Here is a 25,168-nt window from a genome sequence, read left to right as displayed (position 1 = left end):
CCAGCTCCAGCTTCCCACCCTGCTTGAGGACACACAAGGCGGGCAGAAGCACACAGTCTGCACATCAGTGATGGGCACAAATGTGGCCAGAGACCCGCCCCGGGCCCTGCCCCAACCCCTCCTGTGGCCATGGGAGGAAGGGAGGGAGGCAATCAGAGAAGACCCTCAAGCAAGCCAGGCTCAGAGAGGAGACGGATGCTCTTTGGGCACTAAAAAATGTCAAAGATGGGTCAATCTGAAGAAGGGGACTCTCTTCCTTAGGCTAAGCAAGGGTTTTCAGCCAGAAATGGATCCTTGCGGCATGAACTGAGTCTGAATTTCTAGATGGGACTTTAAAAACATAATAAACAGTCTGCAACTCTGAGAGAAGATCCCCCTGCCATCCCCTCACCCACATCATACAGTCCTCTACTTTGTCCCCCAGCGCCCCCACCACCACCATCCACACAGTGCAATGAGGCTGGGGAGAGACCCAGGGGAGTCACAGCCCCCTGGGGACACAGGCAGGGCTGGGGGACTGACAGCCTTTTCCAGAAGATGCAGGGGCTTTGGGAGGGGGGCAGAGCTTGAAGGAGAGAGAGAGAGAATATGGGAGGAGCTGAAGTTGGAGCAGGCTGGATGGGGCAGGCTACAGGGCAGGCTCCTAGATGGAGGGAACAGCTTGGGCACCCTCAAATGCTGGAGTAGGGTTGTCTCATGCTTAGCCTCAGTCTTCTTGGGCTGCTGTAACAGAAATCCACAGTCAGGGTGGTTTTCAAGCAACAGAAATTTATATCTCAGTGTTCTGGAGCTGGAAGTCCAAGGCAAAGGTGCCAGCAGTCCTGTTCTCATGAAGGACCTCCTGCTGGCTCAGAACCAGCACCCTGTCCCTCTGTTTTCAGAAGGGGAAAGGGCACAGCTTGGGAGAGGAGAAGAAAATCAGGCTGAAAAGTATTTGTCCTATGCCCTATGGTCAGAGTGTCTGTGTGCCTCAGATCGGCACCTTCACAACCAAGCAGCTCCCGAGCACTCTCCCCTCCCCTCCAACACCGTCACCTCTGGGGGTCGGGATTTCAGCATGGCAAATTCAGGGGACACAGGCATGCTGCCCAGATAGCACAGGCCAAATATTTCAGCCCAGATTTCCTTCTCCTCCTCCAAGCTGTCCCCTTTCCCCCTCTTACTCTCTGGACAGATACCAGTTCCAACTCCTGTGTGTCTGTGTGAGTGTTCATAAGGACTTGCTCCCCCTTTGCTCTCTCCAGAAGCAGACCCTGCATCTTCAAGGCAAGTTCAGAGGTGACTAAGGATACCCACTGGCTTCTGGTTAATTTCCAATGTGTATCCCCTGGGTCTTCACCTACAGCCTGGTACAGGCTGGCAGCCAAGAGAGCTAGCACCTTCACTGGGCACTCAGCTGTGCAGTCAGGGGTCTTCTGTGACGTGTGAAGGGGTGGGGAGGGTGGAGAAGAATAAGGAAAAGAGAAGCTGTTTCTTCATGTGAATGTCTTCAGTCTGAGAGGAGGCCACTACGGATTCCATGTCCCATCACTTGTCCGCATCTAATGAAGAAGGTAGCTGGGAAAATGAACTGTTAGGAGGTATACTGTCTCTGACAAAACATTATGTGTAGAAGGACTTTCACGGAGCATGAATAATGGTTCCTTAATCAGGCACTGAACTACCCTGTGGGGGGTATGCTTTATGCTGCCTTTGATGTGTGTCAACTTTGTTTCCCTTCGTGAAGGATGCAGGACACAGCCTATACTCACAAAGGGATCATGGATCAGAAAGCTACTTCTGCCCTGAACACGGCCTGCCCCACCAACCATGGGGAACTAATCTAAGTCTGAGGGCTCAGTGAGGGTTGTCCAAGACGATTGCTAACTTGTTCAGCAACCTGACCTAGGGTCCGAGGCAGTCCCACGGATGGACACATGAACGGACAGCTCCATTTCTTCCCTGAATCACTGGGGAGACTGGGAACAGAGACATGGGAAGTTCGTGGACCAGATACTCCAAGGCCAGAACTTAAAGCAAAGGGCCCTTTGTATCACATACAGAATCCTGTTCTGAGAAGTGGGAGGGAGTCCAGGGGCTAGAAGACCCCCAAAGAAGGAGTTGTATCAAGGCAGAGATTCCTGGCAGAGGGCTATCTCAAGCCCTGCTTAGAACGTCTGTAGCTATTAGCATGGAGAGTCTTAGGGGAGGAGGGGCAGGATCTGAATTTCATATTAGAAACATCATTCTCACTGACGTGTTGGATGGAGGCTAAAAGGTTCCAGGCTGGAAGAAGGGAAAACAGCTAGAGGACTGCTGACTTCCAAACAACTGAGTCTACTATCACCAGGCAGTGGGGATGGGCTGGTACCACTGTCCCGAGAGAAGTCATTCTGAAGTCTGCCTGGACGTGTGCCCCAGGCAGCAGGAACTGGAGAGGGTGGGGGGTGGACTCTGGTCAGCTCAGTTCAGCTCAGTGCACGCTCAGTCGTGTCTGACTCTGCCACCCCACGGACTGTAGCTCGCCAGACTCCTCTGTCCATGGGATTTCCCAGGCAAACCGGAACGTGTTGCCATTTCTTTCTCCAGGGGATCTTCCCCATCCAGGGATCAAACCTTCGTCTTCTGCATTTGCAAGGGGGTTCTTTACCACTGAGCCACCTGGGAATCCCGATCCTGGTCACCTATGGGGAAATACGAGTTTCCACTCTTGGCCACTTTGTGCTCGTGAAACACGAATGACGGATCTTCTCGTTGACCTGAATGTGTCTGAGCCATCCTGGGGTACCTCACGTTACTCGTTTTCCCTCAGGGTTCTGGTTCATCATCACCTCTTCCACCGTCACTTCCACGGAGATGCTCCTGGGCTCAGCCACTCCCACCTACACATCTCCAACTGCCAAGCATACAGTTTACGATCCTCCATGTCCCACCACAGGAAACCCAACTGGGCATCTTCTCTCCTACACTCGCTTTTCCTCCTGACCCCCAGATCCCCCGGTTCAGAATTTTTAGTTGTAACTCAAACTTCCCTTGGTTTTAGTTCCCCTCCAAACAACTCTAACTCCTCTAAGTTACACCTGAGAGACATCTCTTCTCTCCAGTCCACTGGCGCCATCTTGGTCTGGCTTCCCTTCCTCTGGATAACTCTCATATCCTCCCAGCAGCTCTCTCTGCTCCTGGTTCACCCTTCACGACAGACCCTTGGAGCTCAACCCTTCCAAAGGCGAACTGTGAGCTTTGCTTCAAAATCTTCCTCTGTCCTGCACTGCCTGGTCTACCATACACAAAGGCCCCAGCTTGGCAGCCACACTCCCCACCGTATGTCAACACCTATCTCAGCTTTATTATTTCCTTTATAACCTGTACATGCCTAACACTCTTGTGAACTTTCTACCAGATCTTCCTCATCCCTTAAGAGTCCACCTAGCCTCTGCCAGCTTTTTTTCAATACCCTCTTCACAAAGATTTTCCTATTTCCCCAAGCATTTTCTCTCTCCTCTAAATGCCAATTTTCATGTACGCATCTGTGCAACAGATGTTTATATTTGTCCCATTATATTACTTATGGGGCTTCCCAGGTGGTGTAGTGGTAAAGAATCCACCTGCCAAGCAGGAGATGCAAGAGACGAGGGTTCAATCCCTTGCCTGGAGAATGCCATGGACAGAGGTGCCTGGTAGGCTACAGTCCATGGGGTTGCAAAGAATCAGACATGACCGAGCAAGCATAAACTATGTATTATTTATGACCCTGAAAGCAGAAAGCCAAAGGCCCTCTTGAATGACTCCAGGTATCTAGCAGGGAGTCTTCTGAATGCTAGGTGCTCCACAAACATTGAAAGCCAGCCACTGTTTTAGGCACCGGGGACACAAAAGTAGTAAGATACCATTCCCCTCTTCTATATGCTGCTTAGGTACGCCATGTGGCATGAAATAAGCTACAAATTACAGGCGTGGTAATCTGACCATCCTCACTTAACAATTACGTTTGCTGCTTCCTTCTACTCCTGCCCTCATAAATCACGGTAATTGCTTGGCAATCTGGCTAAGCCTTGTAAGGCGAAAGAGCTGTTCATGTCTTGTGTCTAATGGTGAACAGGGAGCGGGGGGAATAGGGTAAATTACTCTGCCTCCCACTTGTGCTCCATCAGTTCTAAATCTTCAGGAAAAATTATGCTCAGTGTGGCCAAAGAAAGACCCTTCCAACTGAGCATCCCAAGTAGGGTTTTAAACCACACATAAGATTGTATGCATATCTGAAACTTTGTGCTGATCTTCTGTGCTTGAGAGAGTGAGTGCGCACTTCTAGTAGATTTCAAGGAGGGAGTACCTTACCTCCCCCAACTGTGCACACAGCAAGCAGGGCAGGGTTCTGAAGGTCTGACAGGGACCCATACTGCACGTTTCAAAGACACCTTGTGAAATGGAAAACACCACTGTCTGCTCAAGTTCAAGTGCCATTCTGATATCCACCCACCGTCAATGCAGTGATGTCTAACATGCTGAGATTTCAAAATGTATTCTCCCCTAGAAAGAGGGGACAAGTAATTTAAAGGCCCATGAAACTGAAAATGAGCAAAATGTGTGCAGGGCAGCCAGTGGATAGCAGTGTTCCGGAGTCTGCTGCTGCGGGAACCCCAACTTCACCACTTCCTGATTGTATGACCTTGGATGAGTCCCTCACCCTCTTCACGCTTAACCTCCAAAAATATTGATGCTCCTTAAAAGTGTTATTGTGAATATGGAAACAGTGAATATTTATAAGATGCTTAAAAACAGTGCCGGGAAATAATTAGCACCAAATAAGTTTAAATGGTGCCATTATATTAAATTGACAACATTTAGACTTCATCTTTTAAAAAAAAAAAAAAACTTCATCATTTTAAGAAAAAAACAGAGCACATAGGCATGTCAATTACCTCGCACAGCACCCCTGTATGGCCTCATCATTATTTGTAGCCCACTACAGAGGAGCCTGGTGGGCTGCCGTCTATGGGGTCGCACAGAGTCAGACACGACTGAAGTGACGGGGCAGCAGCATGGATTTCCCATCATCTACTGGGCAGCCACCATGATTGGTAGGAAAAGGAAGGGGGTACATTTCGTCATATACAGTACATTTTTATGGGCTTCCCAAGTAGCTCAGCTGGTAAAGAATCCACCGCAATGTGGGAGACTCCGGTTCGATTCCGGGGTTGGGAAGATCCCCTGGAGAAGGGATAGGCTACCCACTCCAGTATTCTTGGTCTTCCCTGGTGGCTCAGACAGTAAAGAATCTGCCTGCAATGTGGGAGACCTGGGTTTGTTCCCTGGGTTGGGAAGAGCCCCTGGAAGACAGCGTGGCAAGAACTCTAGTATTCTTGCCTGGAGAGTCCCCATGGACAGAGAAGCCTGTCGGGCTACAGTCCATGGGATTGCAAAGAGTCGGATACGGACTGAGCAACTAAGCACAGCACAGCACAGGCAGCGCAGTGGTAAAGGATCCACCTGCAATTCAGGAGACTCAAAAGACGTGCATTGATCCCAGGGTCTGGAAGATCCAGGCAACTCACTCCAGTATTCTTGCCTGAAAGATCCCACAGACAGAGAAGCCTGGTGGGCTACAATCCACGGGGTTGCAAAGAGTCAGACACGACTGAGCACACACACAGTACATTTTTATACTCACTCTCTTAAATGGAAGAGAAACATACAGAGAAGGAAAAAAAATCTTTCCCAAATGAAATTTGAATAAGCCCCCCAAAATGAAAGCGATGTAGGTAACATAACCCTCTGGATAGAGTGATGGGAACGCTGCACCATTAATGAGAATCACGTGCTGTCCTGTGGGGCGAGAAATTCCCCCAGGCGGCCCTCTTTATGCCTTGTTTCCTCCTTCATGTGCAATTTCATCTTTCTGGGGCCGATATAAACCTCTCTCCCCCCGTATTATCTTCCCATTAGGAGCGCACGGCCATAATGACAGCCACCTGTTTTAGTGACAGAGCCAGGATGCCATCATTTTCCGTGGAATGTCGTTAATCTGAGTAACCTTCCCCTCCAGGAGCGCGGTCCCCGCCCTCACGCAGTTACGAGCCATTTCCAGAGCACCTGTTCCCCCTCTGGTTTCAAAAGGTAAATTCCTCCCAAGGGGCGCCCCCCGCCCCACACCCGCTCACATCCCAAACCCCTGCTACGCTCTCTGGATAAATCTTGCACTTTCGGTGGCTGTGATTTTCTCAATCAAACCAGCAGGGGGAAAAAAAGCAGTGCTGGAAACATATTGTTGGAGAATGCACATTAACATATTGTCGCGGCCCCGTCAGAAATTCGTCAGCAGTTAACTGCCACCTTGCCAGACTCACGTCCCGGAGCAGCTGCTGACAGGTCCTTGCGTGGCCTCCTCCCGGTCAGGTGTGTGGCACCCATGGATGTCCCCGTGGGGTGGAGCGCCACCAACACCATTTGCCACTCAGATTCGCCCAGCCGCCCGCGCTGATCAGGCTCACCCAGGCTCACGGTGTTGCTGGCCCACGCTGGCCCTAGATTCTCTGGTGTCAAAGCTGCTCTGCCCAGCGCAGCCATGCTCTTGACTTGGCCACACAGCCCTCAGGATGCAGTGCGGTATACACTGGAGACACACACAGCCTGAGGTCAGGGCCCGGCTGCTCACCTAGCAGCCCAAGGACGTCGGGCAGGTCTTTTCCCTTCTCTGACAAAAGGCAGCAGGAAAGCGGGTAACAGGTGCCGGCATCATACAGGGAGCAGGTTCTTAGCACACGTGGTTACCTGCTTTCCTCCTTCCCTGGAACACCTGAGTCCTGACCATCCTCCAAGATACAGGCCCCCTAGTCATACCTCCTCCGGGAAGCCTTCCCTGACTTGACAGCTTGCCAGGCTCCCTCCTGGCTACCCGAGGAACTTCCTGCCCTGCAAACAACTCCTCCTCCCTCTGTGTAAGTGCAGGTGGCAGGGTTGGAGGAGGGGAGATGCTGTCAGACATCTCCACTGCCCTCCAGCCTTGCTCCTCCTACCCCATGTCAGGCTCAGTAACAGCCACCCCTGCTCCTGGGCCATTGGCCACACCCCTGCTGCTCCTGTCTGCTCTTGGGTTGAATGTCTAGGAGACCCGTTGAAGCTGCCAGTCCCACAGGTTGATCTAAGGCCACACACACCTTTCTTTCTTCCTCTGTCCATGGACTTCTCCAGGCAAGAATATTGGAGTGGGTATCCAGTCCCTTCTCCAGGGGATCTTTCCAATCCAGTGATTGAACCCAGGCCTCCTGCAAGGCAGGCAGATTCTGTACCGTCTCAGCCACCAGGACATCCCTTTTTCCTTCCATCCTATTTAAATGGAGGCGTTGGCCATCTTCTTTTAGGCTAACCCCTCTTGCCTCCCCAGAAACTGCACCCCCATCCTCATCCTCTCTACTGATGCCTTCTATGCATTTAAATATGTATGTCTCTTCTCTCTTTAAGAAACAAGCCACCTCAAGTTCATTACTTCCCACCAGCTCCCAGCACCTCTCTGTGATCCCTTTCGAAGCTGAGCTTCTTGAATGAATCTTCTGGATTTGCCCCCTTCCAACTCACTGCTAAAACCACTCCAATCTCAACCTTTTTACCCCTTAGGTGTATCTGCTGGAAACACCTTCTTCTCCTGTTCCCTGGTGCCTGCAATTACTGAGGTGCTAGTCTAGCTCTCCACTCTCTGCATGCAAAATGCCTCCCCTGGGTCAAATATACCCTCACATTTCAAAGATAAGCTGTTTGGTAATGACTTCCAAAATGATATCGACACAATGGAAGAAGTGCTTGGAGGAGAAGGAGGTGGTCAGTGGTATTGAATACTACAGACAGAGGACATGCTATGTGCATGGAAGTGTCTACACATGGGACTGGATGGAGCTGCTCACGGGTCTCTGGCAATCTCTTTAAGGCATTGTAGGTGGGGGGAGAGGCAAATCTCTACTTCATTCCATAGATCAGCTTCCTAAACCCAAGGAGGCAAAGTGACTAAAAAGACTCAAAGACACACACTTAGATCTAGTAACACTTCCATAGATCCAAGAACACCGACCTAGATCCAGCACTGGAACAGGGACTCCTGACATCCAGCTCAGTGGGTGCCAAAGGCATGCTGACTATGGCATTCTACGGTGAGCAGAGCCCAGGTTCCATATGGATGGAGCACCACCCTTTGGACCACGGCCAGCCCACCATCAGGCGGTCAGGCTGCAGAGTGAATCCAGCCAGGAGCCACCCTGCATAGGTGATAGAATTAGTGTTTTGAGAACAGTGTTTTTCCCAGGTCTCCAAAGTCCTTCTAGAGCATCCTGATCTTTCCACATGCAGTCCTAGAGGAGGGACTCTTGTTTCCTAACACAATCTGCTTGTTCTAGTACGAAGTGACAGTCACAGTCCTCCTCCCACCCTCTCTCTAGGTCTCGGATCCACAGGTCCTTCTGCTATCAGAGCTCAAACAACTTGTCCTTCAGCCCTCACAGAACATCCTCTTGGCTTGAACTCTGGTTTCTTCTTAGCCATAGTGGGACAAATTTCAATTACCAAGTAGATAACTATCACATTTTTCTTGGCCCTATGATTTCTCTCTTCTGTATCTGCAAGGCATCAATCCATATTACCACCGGTAATGAGTTTGTCTCAGAACATATCATGTAACTGCAGCAAAGACAACTCTCCACCTTGAGATTTGGAATCGTATCTGTGTAAGCACCTTCTACAGTGGCCCCCAGTGATCTCCACCTCTTTTGAGCAGGGCCTGGGTCTTGTGACACATTTACAATGAAGAGAACACTATAACGGTGATAGCACGTCACTTACGACATTAGGTTGTAAAAAGACGGCAACTTCCATCTTGCTGGCCGTATCTTATTCTCACTCCTGTTTGCTGCCATGGAAGTCAACCCCAGTCAACAGAAAGCCAGGGACTGAAGCCCTCAGTCCAACAGCCCATGAAGAACTGAATTCTTCCAACAACCACAAAAAACCATGAGAGAAAGCTTGAAGATGGGTCATTCCCCAGTTGGGTTTTCATATGAGATTGCAGCCCCAGCTAAAATCATGACTGAAGCTTTGTCAGAAAATCTTGAAATGTGCTGCTGCTGCTGCTAAGTCGCTTCAGTCGTGTCCAGCTCTGTGAGACTCCATAGATGGCAGCCCACCAGGCTCCCCCGTCCCTGGGATTCTCCAGGCAAGAACACTGGAGTGGGTTGCCATTTCCTTCTCCAATGCAGGAAAGTGAAAAGTGAAAGTGAAGTTGCTCAGTGGTGTCCGACTCTTAGCGACCCCATGGACTGCAACCCACCAGGCTCCTCTGTCCATGGGCTTGAAATGTGAGCCCTCGGCTAAGTCAGGCCCAGATTCCTGACTCAGAGAAACTGAGATAACAAATGTTTGTTTCTTTAAGCTGCTAGGTTTTAGGGTAATGTGTTACGCTAAGACATGTTTAAGAGTAGCGAAGAATCCAAGACAATTTCTTTTTTTTTCTGATTCCTAAATCAAAATGAAGATAGAGAAATACATTGCTGGAATTCAAACACAATGACACATGTGGTATTGGTGATGGTCACTTGACTTTTGATTTCTAAGGTTAACAATTAAGAGGAAAACAGCCTTCAATACCCTTCAATTCCCACCATCCCAGCAGAATAAACGGAGGAGATAATTAGTTGTCACTTGCTTGGTGTCACTTCCTTGTTTTATTTGGCTGTTTTGGGCAGATGGGAAGTGAATCCAGCATCCAAGTGCAGAGTTAGCATTAACGAATTCCCAAAATACCCTTTTTTTTCTGGGGTGAATTTACTTTGTAACTACCATCACTGCCAACCAAAAATTAAATCAATAAATCAGTATGAGGAAATTGTCAGGCAGAGCTAGGCATCCTGCTAGAAGGAAGAGAGTGTTTATGGGCTGAATTCCCACACCACTCGCGGCTAACTGGCCTGCCACCCAGTTCCAGGGCCATGGCGGGACCTCGGGGGAGGGAGACGTGTCCAGCTCCTGAGCACAGGAAGATACTTTAGTGCTCTGAGTCCACGCTGGCCCCAGTGTCTCTGTCACCCATTTTGCCTTCACTCCAGGAAAAAAGGAAGGGATCATTGCCAAATGTTTTCTGCTCCTGTTTCTGGCAACAAATGAGTATGTCTAGCTTATTAACCCTTTGCTGACACTGTTAAGCTCTGCCTTCTTGATGCCACTTCCCTATGGGTCCCTTTTTCCTTGAATGTGATTTATCTCGAACAATATCACTCAGGGTTCATAAAAAGGGACAAAAGAGCACAAGTTTGCACACTTGTCAGTGTCAGAGGGGGTTGTCTAGTAGAGAATATGGCCTTCTGAGGTTTTTGCATTCACTGAATTATGGAATAATTGTGAGTGTTATAATACAAGAGTTACAAATGATTAAAACCAGCAAATAAGAGGAAAAAAAAAAAAAGCCAAAACCCTCCACTTACTTTGGAGAGGAGTCCCTCCTTCCAGCCTTTCTCCCAACATACCACACAGACATATATAAACACATTCAGGTCCATGCTTGGCTAAAGAGAAACACTCTCAGGGGAAAACTATCTATTTACATAATGAAAACCATCAGAATAATGAATGCAAGTAATCACACGCTATTTCTAGAAATTCCTGTGCCTAGGGCCATGTATCTGAAATATCTGTGTGATTTACTGACTGTTGTACTCTTCACTCAAATATGTTAGCAGAATGTAAACAAAGTCACTGCCCATCTGCAAACATCCAGGTAACCAAGGCAGTTTTTCCATTTTTGCCTCTGCTGGCCTTCCCTCAAACCCAGGCTCCCCAGGTCACCCCACAATCAAGTAGTTAAGTCCTTTAACCTAATTCCTCATCTAGAACTTGGCATGGATAATCCATGCAGCTCTTCAGTGATTCACAGATAACGACGAACATATATATACTGAATAATCAAAGATAAAAACACTGTTAATCTTTTAAAAAATTAAGTGGATATAATATAACTATTGATGCTAAAAGTCAAGTCCCCAAGCGCCAGACTTTAGAATTGAGGTTGTTGATACACAGAGCTGTCTGCTCTCTCATGCCTATCTTTTCTTGTCCCCTCTCCTCATGCATAATAAATCTGGCAAGCATAAAATTTCAATGTTAGCTTGAGGACTTAAGTCAGAAGTGAGATATCATTTTAAAAAATTACCTCTAATCTTCAATCTATTACTGTTGTTGGCTGGCAGGTAGCCAATGCCAGCTTTTCCCATTTTATTTGAGTCAAGTGTTTTCCTCTCTCCCTGCCTTCCTTCTCTGAATGAATATTTAAGGCTGATTGCTGAAGAATTGATGCTTTCAAATTGTGGTACTAGAGAAGACTCTTGAGACTTCCTTGGACTGCAAGGAGATCAAACCAGTCAATCCTAAAGGAAATCATCCCTGAATATTCATGGAAGCACTGATACTGAAGCTGACGCTCCAGTACTTTGGCCACCTGATGTGAAGAGCTGACACACTGGAAAAGACCCTGATGCTGGGAAAGATAAAAGGCATAATGAGAAGAGAGCAGCAGAGGATGAGATGGTTAGATGGCATCACCAACTCAATAGGCATGAATGTGAGCAAACTCTGAGAGACAGTGAAGAACAGGGAAGGCTGGTGTGTTGCAATCTATGGGGCTGGACACAAATTATAGTGACTGAACAACAAGAAGAAGCATCTGCTGGGTACCAGGCACTGTAACGGGTGCTTGGATACAATGGTGACCATACCCATAACGCAGATATTGTTCAGTTCAGTTCAGTTCAGTCGCTCAGTCGTGTCCAACTCTTTGCAACCCCATGAATCACAGCACGCCAGGCCTCCCTGTACATCACCAACTCCAGGAGTTCACCCAGACTCACATCCATCGAGTCAGTGATGCCATCCAGCCATCTCATCCTCTGTCGTCCCCTTCTCCTCCTGCCTCCAATCCCTCCCAGCATCAGAGTCTTTTCCAATGAGTTAACTCTTCACATGAGGTGGCCAAAGTACTGGAGTCTCAGCTTTAGCATCATTCCTTCCAGAGAAATCCCAGGGCTGATCTCCTTCAGAATGGACTGGTTGGACCTCCTTGCAGTCCAAGGGACTCTCAAGAGTCTTCTCCAACACCACAGTTCAAAGCATCAATTCTTCGGTACTCAGCCTTCTTCACAGTCCAACCCTCACATCCACACATGACCACAGGAAAAACCATAGCCTTGACTAGACAGACCTTTGTTGGCAAAGTAATGTCTCTGCTTTTGAATATGCTATCTAGGTTGGTCATAACTTTCATGGCCTGCTTTTAATTTGCCCTGAGGGTTGCCTGCAGATGCTATGCAGAAGCCTACAGATTCCTCTTATTGCTGCCTTTCAGAGTGTGTCTTCTCTGGCCTTAGAAGTGCTTGGCCTGAGCATGGGGAAGAGAGAAGTGCCCGTGAATGAATTCTCCCTGAGGGACATCAACCACTGAAGGACAAGGTATTATGGAACATACAGCAGCTTGTTCGCCCCACAGTAGACAGTGTTCCATGGGGGCCCAGGGCGCCTGAGTCCCCTCTGCTGGGCAGTAACCGACTCCTGAGCACATGTCTGTTGGCCGGCCTCCTGCCCGCCTCCCTTCCCCAGTCCCTCATGTCCTTGGACTCCAATCTATGTATCAAAGGTCTTCTTTGTGCAAACCCATTGTGGGAGACACAGAAAGGAAACTTCAAATTGTCACAAAACTCCTATTTTTTTTTTTTTCCAAATGGGATACAGCAGCATGCTATAATCATTCAAATCGAGAATTATCTAAACCTGAGTTCCCTGGTATGTTTGCAATGGTATTTTAACATATCCCCAAGCGTCACAGAAATCCATAAAGCATTCATTCAAATGAAATTTGAAGGACATAGAAAACACAGGCAGAATATTCTCTGAAAGAATTATCATGCATTGCCTTACATATAATGCACCAGCATTTTTCATTCTCTAAAGATAATCCTTTAGTATTTGGGTCTTTTGGACTGGCTGGACTGTTCAGCTTTTTGTTCAACCTAAATAACATTTCCTATTCTGCAGAATAATATAATACCCTGAATCAAACCAGTCTTACTTGGTAAACTTTACTTGAATGCTATTTTTCATCAACATCACATGCCTATTAGGAAAGAAAGAACAGCTGGCTTTTCACTAAAGTAATTATTTTTCATTATTGAATTTTGAGTATTCAATGTTACCTATCTTTTTCTGTATCTCTCTTGAGTCATCCCAAATTAGATTGCTATATCCAGATACCTCAGTTTACTTTAGTAAAGGGGATAGGATGAATGGGAATAGAGGGGCAAGAAGTAATATTTCTTCTAGAATACTTTGCAGGCTCATATGGAATAAATAAAACAAAGACAATTTTATCATCTGCACAGTCAATAAACACCAGTTTCCAGGAATGAGCAAGATAACCTGTGAATTGACTGTAGTGTTGAGGCTGACTCCTGAATATGAATGTGAATACATATATATTCATTGTGTCATATTACCAAGGCTGACACTGTTTACAGTCACTGATACAGAATGAGAACATCTGGGAACTCAATTACTTGACATAAATAAGTCTTTGTATTTGTAAAATAAAAAGTTTCTAATAGCCAAAGTTCTGGTTTCTTCTTCAATGGGAGCTGCTCATCATAAACTCAGAATTGAAAGTCAAATCTTGATTGATATTGAATCCTAAACTCACATGGGCTCGATAACCTAAGATTGCCTTTATATAGTTCAATCCACAGGCTGCTACAGTGGGTTTATAGTATCTCAGGCTTTGAAAAGAAATTACTCCTGCAGTGGCAGTTTGCAGAACACTCTGTAGCATCTTCTCTAAAAGGAAACAAGCCAACCAGAGATAAGAGATAATAAAAGCATCGTATTCCTAAAGATATGGATGCAGAACTTGGAAAGTGATGGGGACTTCTTTCAAACAAGATGTGGCTGGTGGGTCTGCAGTTCCTTGCTGCTCATGGGGTGGTCAGAATCAGCTTGTTTGTAATGCAGAATTTCGGGCCTCATCTCAGACTAACTAGATCTGACTATGCATTTAAATAAAAATCCCCCGGTAATTTACAAGCACATTAAAATCTGAGAAGCACTATTTTTTTAAAAAAAATATTTATTTGGCTGTGCCGGGTCTTATTTGCAGCATGTGGGATCTTCGCTCTTCACTGAGGCCTGTGAAATCTTTAGTTGTGGCATGCGAACTCAAGGATGGAGCCCTGGCCCCTTGCATTAGGAGTTCGGGGTCTTAGCCACTGGACTCAGATGTCCCCTCTGAAGCATTACTGTACACTATGATATACCCAACATCAACCGAATCTCTATACCTGGTTTTCATTTAGTTGAAACAAAGCTTTAGTGAAAATACTGAAAATGAAGATTTTGTCCCCAGGGGAAGGTAGGGAAGGCAGATAGAAGAAAACTGAGAGGAAAAAGATCTCAGAGAGTAGATAACAGGTTTCCAGGTCTATGACTCCAAGAACAGACCCTGAAATGAACACAGACTCCATCCACACCATGCAAATATCGACTTGTCCAGCAAGCACAAAGAGTGTGGTCACTAAAACTGGCTTCTGACTTTCTGATACTCAGCTTATTCATCTATAAAACCAGGAAGTGATGCAAGATAAGTTCCATCTAACTCAAAAGTCCTCCCACTGGACTTAGGAAAAATAACAGGCCAGGTGGTGGTGGTGGGGAGAATATTCACATAAGAATATTTGCACAATTCTTATGCAGATTGCTTTGTGATCTTGAACAAATTTTATGTTGAAATTTGATTACTGCTGCACTGAGAGTAACCATTTCTTCCTTTTTAAGGAAAAACATCTATTTATTAAAAAAATTTTTTTTGAAAACTGAATCTGTCTATGGTTGAGTGAAAGGAACCATTTCTTAACCTTTGTTCATTCTAAAGATCTTATTGCTGCTTTCTACTTCACAAAAGTCAACAACAATGCACATATACATTAGAGAAGGGAGGGGATCCACTGAGAGCTTGGAACAGGAAGAGAGAAGAAGAAAATACATAAGAAATCTTTGTGTTCTCGGGGTTGAGAATTCACAATTGCTCTGACTTCATCTCACTCTGTCTTTAGTTCCTTTCACAGAGTTTCATTTCCCAATTTTCTAAAGTACTATTGTCCTTCACTTGAGCTCAAAACAGAAACAACTTTTTCACCCTCACAGGCATCTCTGTAGGATGCTTGAATGGCCATACACATTCATAAGCAAAATTTAAAATCTACAAGATTCAACAACCCCTGGGCTGATCTGGGGAACCAGCTCCCAGGTGGCTTTTATGACCTATTTTCCCTTAACGGTAATTCTTCAAGTTGTCCCAAAGCCTTCCTAAATGAATCCTGGCTCCTTTATAGAAAATATTTTAATTTGTAACATTTCGGCAATGCTGCAACCGGGTTACAAAATGAATGGATAAAATGTGGCATTGAACTTGGGTTTCCATTCCCCCTAGTATTAAAGAGACTCTTGCATCTTGGAACTTGAACTTGGATAGGACTTTCTCAACTGAACACAGTCAACTGCCAGAGCTTCAGGCATGAACCCAGAGAAGATGAAACTCCAGACGTGATGGAATTAGCCCAGAAGCACCAGGCCAAGATGAGAAAGGCCAAATGGAAGCAGGCAGCATAGAGGATTCAGCTGCCAACTCAACCCCTCCAGGAGTGCCAGGTACCAAGTTCTCACAGTGAGTGTCAGAACCAAGATGGCAACTTGAGGTGGGCATTTAAGGGGAGGGCACAGTCTATTAAGTCACCCTAGAGAACTTCCTTTATTCATTCTCTTGAGAAATTGGCAGAATGAACTAAAAACCACATGAGTATTACGCTTATCTCTGCTTCAACATCATTTGTCCTCATGGACTCAGTATCAAATTTGCATCTTGCTTAATTTGGCAAAGGATGTCACTCTGACAGGGAACCACAAAACCCATGTGTGCACAAGATGACTTCAACTAAATTTTCATGCAAGCAATCCCCAAGATGCTTTATTACTTAATGCTCAAATCTGCAGTTCCAAATCCACAAGTGTCCCTCACCCTCCACCAGAAATGTTCATCAAAATATCTGGCCTTTATCTCAAATTCGTGTGTGTGTGCGTGTGTGTGTGTGTGTGTGTGTGTGCTAAGTTGCTTCGGTCATGTCCAACTCTTTGCAATCCCGTGGACTGTAGCCCGCCAAGCTCCTCTGTCCATGGGGTTTTCCAGGCAAGAACAATGGAGTGGGTTGTCATTTCCTATTCTAGGGTATCTTCCTGACCCAGGGATCGAGACTGCATCTCTTACGTCTCCTGCATTGGCAGATGGGTTCTTTACCGCTAAAGCCACCGGGGAAACTTATAAAGCAATCCTCTTTCTAGCTTCACATCTCCCAACAAGCCCTCTCCAGACCTCCCTCACTGGGTTTGGTGGATGACACCAATGATATGCCCAAAGTGGAAACTTTTTCTCTACTGCCTGAGTTTCAGCAAGCAATATTGATTTGTGTTTTCCAATATTATCTGTAATCAGTCATTGCTTTTTTCCCTTTCTACAAGATCAGTCTAGTTCATGCATTTATTATCCTCATTTGAACTATTTGGAAAAACCCTCATCTCCATTTACCATTAACTCATTTGGCAGATATATGAGCACCTACTGTGGCCTGTAGGCACTGTTCTAGGTGCTGAGGATAAAAGAGATGAACAAAATGGGACTTAGTCCTAGTCCTCTTGGAGTTTATGGTTTGTGCTGCTCTTGCCAGAATAATATATTTTGTAGGACACCATCAGTCACCTTGCTCACACACTTTTTGAATCCCATATTCATCCAACTCAAACGCCTCCAATGGCCCACTGAAAACAAAGCCAAGCAAAACGAAAACTCTCTCATCCTTTAAAGAGTGCAAGTCACTTCTACCTACACCTCTCAACTCATATTTCATTATTCTCTCAACAAAACATCTGGTTGAAACCAGCTGGCTGCAATCCCCCTTTCGGAACTCCATATTTCTCACTCTTTGCCTTGTTGCTGCTGTGTCTTTTCCTAGAAGATCTACATCCTCCATGGTGAGATTTTTCTAATCACCTTACTGAAAACTGTTCTCTTTCTCCTCTGAACTTAAATACTTGCTCAATTTAAATGATACTTAATGTATTCAATAGAAATGCTTTCATCTCATCATTGGACAGACTTTGTCCTAAGCACGGAGAGTTAGTGAAGAGCATCGTTTCTCCTACTATAAACCAGATTTCCACTTTTAGATAGTTTGGTTCTTAAAAGCAGGGTTCATCATACCCTGCACCTCCATAGGATCTCATGAATTTCCTTGCTCACATGGGTGCTTGGTGATGCAACTAGTAATAACAATCTTGTTAAATGTCAACAGATGAATCTTAAAGTTTCATTGTTTATTATGTCCATAAGCATCTTCATTATTCCTTACATACATGTTTAAATTGTGAGCTATTCATTGAAATCTACTTCACTGAAAGCCCAATTTGCATCAAGGAGCTCAGGGGGAACCTGGTGCATTATAATGAGTTACAGGTGACCAAGTGTCACCTTTGGAGATACTCACCCGAGTGCCATAGGTCTGAATTGGCCGTGTGTGTGTGTGTGTGTGTGTGTGTGTCTGTGTCTGTGTCTGTGTCTGTGTGTGTGTTCCCAGTCATGTAGTTGTGTCTGACTCTTGGCAACCCAATGGACTATTGCCTGCCAGGCTCCTCTGTCCATGGGATTTCCAGAGCAAGAATACTGGAGTGGGTTTTGCCATTTCCTCCTCCAGAGGATCTTCCTGACCCAGGGACTGAACCCTGTCTCTGGTGTCTCCTGCACTGGCAGGTGGATTCTTTACCACTGCACCACTTGGGAAGCCTGAATCTGACCAGGAGATGGTCTCAAATGTCATATTGTGGTGGTGAAGCAGAATTTCCACTTCCTCACTGGATAATCCTGCTCTGGATACGAACTCCTCTTTAGCATCCTCTATGTAGCTCAGCGTCTCTCCTTGAAGTTCCGTCCTTCCTCCCCCACCCAAAGTGTGACAGGCAGAGGGTTAAGGATGAACAGTCAGGCTAAATGGTGAATTTATTTTCTCTGTTGGCCTGTGTCACTGCCTCCGTTTGGTTTTATATAGTGGCATGTGAGTTTAATATAGCTTATTTGAAAAATGAAACCAGAATTGGATGCTTGAGTGGTTTGAGCCCAATAGGAAATCTGTATATTTGCCAGAAAGAAGGCAAAGGGAAATACATAATAGAAACATTTACAAAACCTAATCTGAAAAGAAAGCTTTCTAAGGTTTAGCAGTGTGTATGTATAAATGAGTTTTGTTAATTTATATGATCTTGGTAGCTTGAACACTCCAAACACTGATGGAGGCAAACGTTTGAGAAGGTATAATAAAAAACAAACCAATCCTGCACGGGAAGAGAAACGCTTCCATGTTTTGTCAAAGCTCAGTGGACAGCAAATCTGAAATCCTTCAGGGAAGACTGAGAAGCTTTTCTTCTAATATGTTTTATATGACAAAGCAGTATCAGGCAAATATGAGGAAAATGTATTTAATATAGTTTTATCTTGGCAGCATCCCTTTAAGTACAAAAGAAAACAAACAATGGAAGGTGATGAAACAGAATTCTTGGCCCAAGAGGCTCCAATAGCTCTTAGGAGGCTCAGTCCTAGAATTCTCCTGTCCTCTGCATTAACCCTTCTTCCAACAGGCTGTGTGTGTGTGTGTGTGTGTGTGTGTGTTTCCGTCAACTCCTTCAAGAAGGGCAACTTATCCATAGCAAAGAAGGAGTTCTAATTGCAAAATTACATCTTCCCTGGAATCCATTTTCTACCCCTTTGCTCTAGAAGTGCTGAAGATATGAACGCTTCTACAAACAGAATGAATAAAGCCCCAATTCTCCATGGTGACAAATTCAGGAAATGGTAGGTTTTATCTTCAAGGAGTTCAACGGCTCCACAAAAGCTCTCATGTGCAAGTAATGGAATTCTCAAATTGGGATAAATGTGCTTTTAAGAATTTTTATTTTGATCGTTTATTTCAGGTAACACTTGTGGATAATATAACACATCTTTGGATGCCTGAACAGATAAAGAAAATCTAAAAGGGAAAAAAAAATTAGGGCAGGCCTTTATTAAATTTTAAAGTATGCCTTTGCTACACTTTTATAAAGAGCCAAATAGGGTATCGAAATCTCTGGAGATCGCCAGTATAATTTCTTTATCATGTTCCATTTAAAATTTAATTATGCAGTCTACAAGAAGAATCTGAGCAGTTTAAATAGGTCATGCAGTGAGTAACTTAACAATATTCTAAAGTTTTCTTTGTAAAGATGGTTCCTTTGATAGTCTGTTACACATCAGAACACTATATTATAAAACAAGTGTAATTTAATTCAGTCACTATGGACTCTTATACACATCCATAAAGAAATGTTTTGATTTAGGTTATCTGGAGAATCAATGAAAACCATATTCCTGGTAGAGCTGCCCAAGATAGATAGGCGATATGTGCATATATACTTTCTTTGGGCAACTGGTATTTTCATGTGTCATAGCAAGGTCAAGGGAATTTTATATTTAATAATTGGGGCATTTTATTTTAGATCAATAATCATACATAGCAAGGCAAAAGATCTAGCCACAGAATAATTAATATCTGAACGAGAGGTTTCTGTGGCCTATGGCTTAACATTGCTTCATTCCCCGTCACAAGTTTCAACTAGCATGCAACTCTAACTTCCTTACAATAAAGTAAAGTAGGCATTATTTTGAGCACTTTACACCTATCACTTTATTTCATTCTCTGAACAACTGTTCCTATAATGACTTCCAATTTACAGATAAAGAAAACGAGGCACAGAGAGGTGAAGAAACGTACCCAAGATCACGGAGCAAGTAAGGAGCTGAACAGGGATTTGAACATATGTTGAAGTTTGTCTCCAGAGTGTATGTGCTGAACCACTTCACCAGAGTGCTTCTTGTAAGGCAACAAGGTATCTTGTCTCGATAGAAGCACAATCCAAATAATGAACATTAAGCTACCTCTGAATCCACCACTTTAAAAACTACCATCTACTGATTACTCCCTGGGTGCCAGGCTAAATACTCTATACAGATTATCTTTTCTCAGTGACACTATGAGATGGGTAGCATAATTTTTCCAAATTTTCAAATAAAAACTGAGACAGAGATATTAACTCACTCATTCAAGGTCATGTGATTAAGACGTAGGATATAGGATGCTTGGGGCTGGTGCACTGGCTGGTGACCCAGAGGGATGGTACAGGGAAGGAGGTGGGAGGGGGGTTCAGGATGGGGAACACATGTACACCCGTGGCGGATTCATGTTGATGTATGGCAAAACCAATATAACATTGTAATTAGCGTCCAATTAAAATAAATAAATTTAAATTAAAAAAAGGTACAAACACAAGATTAAAGCGTGTCTGAGCCCAAAGCCCAGTCTCTTAACCTCTGTGCTAACAGACTCAACAGCAACAGCTCTGAGCAGCCTGGTAACAGTCCAATTTAAGTTTATAAGTTTCCAGCCAACAAGATGAATTTTTCTGGTTGGCAAGAGCAGAGTGAGAAGGGTGACCGAACACAGAAATCATATATCTGGTCTAAGACTGGTAGTCTGTGAAGTTTCTCCAATGCTTCCTCCCTCCCTTCCTCTTAGGAGCTGAATGTGTCCCCCCACCCCCAAATTCGTATGTTGTTGTTTAGTCACGAAATTGTGTCTTTGTGACCCCATGGACTGTATGTAGCCTGCCAGGTTCTTCTGCCCATGGGATTTCCAGGCAAGAATACTGGAGCAGGTTGCTATTTCCTTCTCCAGAGGATCCTCTTGATCCAGGGATCAAACTCGAGTCTCCTGCATTGGCAGGCAGGTTCTTTACCATTGAGCCACCAGGGAAACCCGCAAAATTCATATGTTGAAATCCTAAAGCCCAGTGTGATGGGGTTAGGAGGTGATCGGGTTTAGCTAAGGTCATTAGGGTGGGGATCAGAAGAGACCAGTGAGATGGCTCTTCTTCTTTCTCCCCTTCTTTCCCAGCTCCCCCACCCCAACCTGGTGAGGGTACAGAAAGATGGCAGCAGACACTAGACCAGGAAGCTGGTTCTCACTCAGATGCTGAATCTGCCAGCGCCTTGGTCTTGGACCTCCCAGTTTCCAGAACTGTGAGAAATAGGTAAGTTTAAGTCACCCAGGCTCTGGTATTTTGTGATAAAAGCACCACCAGACCAGGATACTTCCCAATTCAAACTTTTATTCATTCATTCAAACATCTATTCACTCAAAGATTTATGTAAATATTAATTAAGGGTTTACTATGTTCCAGGCACTGTTAGACATTGAGGAAAAACAATGAATAATAGTGGGATCTCAATGCATTTCCTTGGAGAAGGAAATGGCAACCCACTCCAGTGTTCTTGCCTGGAGAATCCCAGGGACAGCAAAGCTTGGTGGGCTGCCGTCTGTGGGGTCGCACAGAGTCGGACACGACTGAAGCGACTTAGTAGTAGTAATGCATTTCCTAATTAGTGGAGATCTAAAAGTCCTCTACTGAACTCTATTATCAATGATACGGATGCCAGCATAGGAGTTAGCACTCGGGCCTTTGGAAACTACAGGAGAGGCACGGAACCCTTCCAGATAGAGACGACTTCAGAGCAGAAATGCATCTAAGATGCGTCTGGAGCATGGGTTGGTCCACTTTTTCTATAAAACTAAATAATGGATGTTTTTGGCTTGTTGGGTCATACAGTCTTTGCCACAACCACTCAGCTCTGACTTGATGGCACGAAACCAGACATTGGCAATATGTAAACAGATGGGTTTGGCTGTGTCCCAATAAAAACTTATTTATAAAAACAGGAAACAGGCTGGATTTGGTCTGTGGGCTGTCATTTGCCACCCTGTATAGGGGATGTGTAAGGGATAGGTTGGGGAAGGAGAAAAAGAACAGGGAGATGATAAGAGACTTTCAAGTAGACAGAGAAAAGAAATGAAGACAGAGAGACAGGTCCTCTATTTTCTTCTCTCTAAAATGGGGGCTCACATGGTCATTCAACAAACATCAACTGGCTGCCATCTCTGTTGGGAGTCCTGTGCACGGAGGAATAAGCAAGAAAGCCAAAGGAGATTCTGTTCTGGGGGGTGAAGGGAGGGGAACAGACAATGGGTAAATGGACAAATAAATGAACACATAATGACAGCTACTCTGTGGGTGACATAATATGGCAACGTGACAGTAACTTCGCTACAGACGGGACTGCTTAGAGTGGTCAGAAGCAGGATCTCTGCGGAAGTAAGAGGGAAGACAGGCCAGTGGGTCAGCAACACAGGAAAGGGAGGAGAGGGCGAGCAGGAGGCAATGAGCTCGCAGAGGCAGCCCATGGAGCTTCCCGGATGCCAAGGCACGCTGTGTGGACTTTATTCCCAGCAAGAGCAAACTTGCTCACTTTGAAGCCAAAAGCAATGTGGTTTGATTGATGACTTTTCAAAGATCTCTTTGGCTGCCATGTGAAGAATGATTTGCAGAAGAGGAAATGGAAGACCAGTTAGGGGCCATTTTTACAGTACAAGTGGGAGTCTACGACGGCTTAGAAAAAGATGGAGAAAGCGGCCAAATTATAGATGAAATTTGAGACTGAGTCAATAGACTTGGCTGATGGATGGTCTATTAAGCGTGAGAAAAAGAAAGGCAATATAAATGACTCAAGGATTCTCCTTTAAACAGCTGGGTGCCTGAAGTTAAGGTGGTTGGGGGTAGATTTAAAAGTTCTTTTTGAGGGACCTCCTTGGTGGTCCAGTGGTTAAGAATCCACCTTGCAAGGCAGTGGATACATATTCGATCTCTGGTCGGGGAATGGGCTACCAAGGCCATGTGCTGTAAGTACTGAGCCTGTGTGCCACAGCTAGAGAGAAGCGCCGTGCTGCAACAAAGAGCCAGAGCTCCAACGAGGGCCGGACACAGCCAAATAAATAAATGCTTTAAAACGGAGTTCTTTTCAATCACATCAACTTCAAGATTATATATCCAAGAAGAGATGTTAAACTGATGACTGGGTATTCAGATTTGAAACTCAAGGTAGAAACTGAGGCTGGAGATATGAAAACGGGAACTATCCTTCTTAAGATGAACTTGATGACCTCTCTCTCTACATCCTCTCTATGAATGAAGAGAGAAATGGACAAGGGAGGTCCTGGGAAGCTCAGCACGCAGAGTCCAGTGGAGGAGGAAGAACAGGCAGGCAGACTGGGAAAGACGAGCCAGTGAGAGAGGGAGAAACCTGGGAAAGACTGTTGTCCCGGAAACTCAGAAGGTTTTCGTTTCATGAAAAATGGAGGCCCTACTTTGTGTGCAGCTGAGGCACCAAATGAGAAAACAGATAAATGGCCACTGGACTTTGCTGGACGGAGGGTGCTGTTGACCTTGATCAGGCCAGGACAGTGGAATGAAAGGGTTAGAAACCCAGCTGGAATAGGCTGAGGACTGAGTAAGAAAAAGAGTTCTTGTGGCAGATACCACTTCGTAAGTATGTAAAGCCATTTCCCCCTACCTTGACTTCTTCTTTTCTTCTTAATGGCAGAATATGTCTCCTAATATAAAGGCTGCAAATACCAGAAACCCAATTTCCCCTCCCTAAGAACTCAGACACGGGCAAGAAAGTCTTCCCTAAAATAGAACACATGATAAAAAATGCCCTTCACTGGATATGATCATGTCTCCATGTGATGGCTGGAGCTGTGGCAGTCACATTGTGAACATTAGGCACATCAGACGCAAGAGATGCTGAGAATGGCAGAGGAAAAAGAGAGAATACATAAGGGCACCATATTAACTATGGGTTTTCTCAGATTTCTTGAACTATAGCTACAAACTCAATCTGCATTTTCTACCCTGATATAGCTACAATGCTTTTCATTAAATGGCTTCAACCTGGGATCGATAATAAAAATACTATAAGAGAAAGATTCAAGCAGGAAAAAATTTAGTCATAGGCTATGGGGGTGGGGGTGGGATGCACTGTAAAAGATAAGGAGGTGGGGGTTGGGGCAAGGAAAAAGAATACTTCTTACCAACTGCAACTGTGGCCACAGAGTCAGTGTGCAGTATAATGGTGGGTGCTATAAGCAGGAAACTGGGTAGTGTAAGGTTTGGAAGATAATCACTTAAACCAGAGGGCTTGTTTTCTATTGTTAGCCGAACAGTGACTCAGAGAGGGGAGCTCTAGGGATTGTAAGGTCTGGGAGTCCCGTGGGGTCCCCTGTGGAGAATAGCCAACTTTTTTTTTCTTTCCCCAAACCCATTCTGTCAATTTGCCCAGATGACTCTTCTTAAACAACAGTTTAGAACTCTTCTTGGATGAATAATAATCAAAGAGAAGAACAGCTCCTCAGACTGGGGTCTAAACCCTTCACATCAAGTGATCTCCAAGTGCCTCTTCTTGTCTCTGCACTCCCTCCAACAAGATGGCACCACTTCCTGTTCCCTGCACAGCCCCTGCACACCTCCTCTGGGTGATGATGTTCCCTCTGTGTGGGGGAAACAGCCCCCTGCACCGCCATATGGTCAGACCTGAGCCATCTGTCCAAGCCTTGCTCAGAAGGTTGACTCACAAGGCTGTCCTTGCTTCTTCCAATTAGAGGTGGCCCATCTCATTTCTGAAATTCCCTGGTACCTTTTGCTTGCTGACATGTCTTTCTACCTTTCTTATGGCATTAAACACTTTCCACCCAGCACCGTGATTATCCCTACCTGCTATCCTAGACTACATTACTTAGGAGAAGAGACAGTGATCAGTTTGTTCTCCACCACAGAGCCTATAACCATTCTTTGCATAGAAGTAGTGTTCAATGCACCTTTGTTGAATTAATTAATGAATGGTGGATGTTGTAAATATCAAATTGCAATAGACCTGGGTCCCAGAAAGCTGGGAAAACTGTTCTTTCTTAGGGATAATAAGGAAAATAAGAAATATTCATCAGCTCTAGATTAATTAGTATGAGATTGGTTTGGAACTAGCAGCATTTTCCCCCCATATTTCCTTAACCCTGTCCCCACCAGGTCCTGGCAACCAGTTTTCTACTTTCTATGTGTTTGACTTTTTAATTTTTTTATTGTGACTTTTTAAAAGATTCCACAT

At 45.1% G+C, this 25,168-nt stretch overlaps 1 protein-coding gene and 1 long non-coding RNA gene across 15 annotated transcripts in view; both read right to left on the bottom strand.

The window, feature by feature from the left end:
• CELF2 (CUGBP Elav-like family member 2) overlaps window positions 1-25,168 on the bottom strand; it is a 560,158-nt gene that overhangs the window by 396,633 nt on the left and 138,357 nt on the right. The window lies entirely within an intron of this gene.
• The window catches only part of LOC147361194 (uncharacterized), an 80,042-nt gene that overhangs the window by 50,000 nt on the left and 4,874 nt on the right, over window positions 1-25,168 (bottom strand). Inside the window, exon 2 of the long non-coding RNA XR_015139892.1 lies at window positions 1-25,168. This exon is cut by the window's left edge and continues 50,000 nt beyond it. This is a non-coding gene — a long non-coding RNA (uncharacterized LOC147361194).

This window comes from Bos grunniens, chromosome 13 (genome assembly GCF_055505025.1).
Source record: "Bos grunniens cultivar Pamir isolate PY7600 chromosome 13, Bosgru_T2T1.0, whole genome shotgun sequence".
In the NCBI taxonomy this organism is placed as follows: Eukaryota; Metazoa; Chordata; class Mammalia; order Artiodactyla; family Bovidae; genus Bos; species Bos grunniens.
This window is presented reverse-complemented; position numbering and strand designations above follow the sequence as displayed.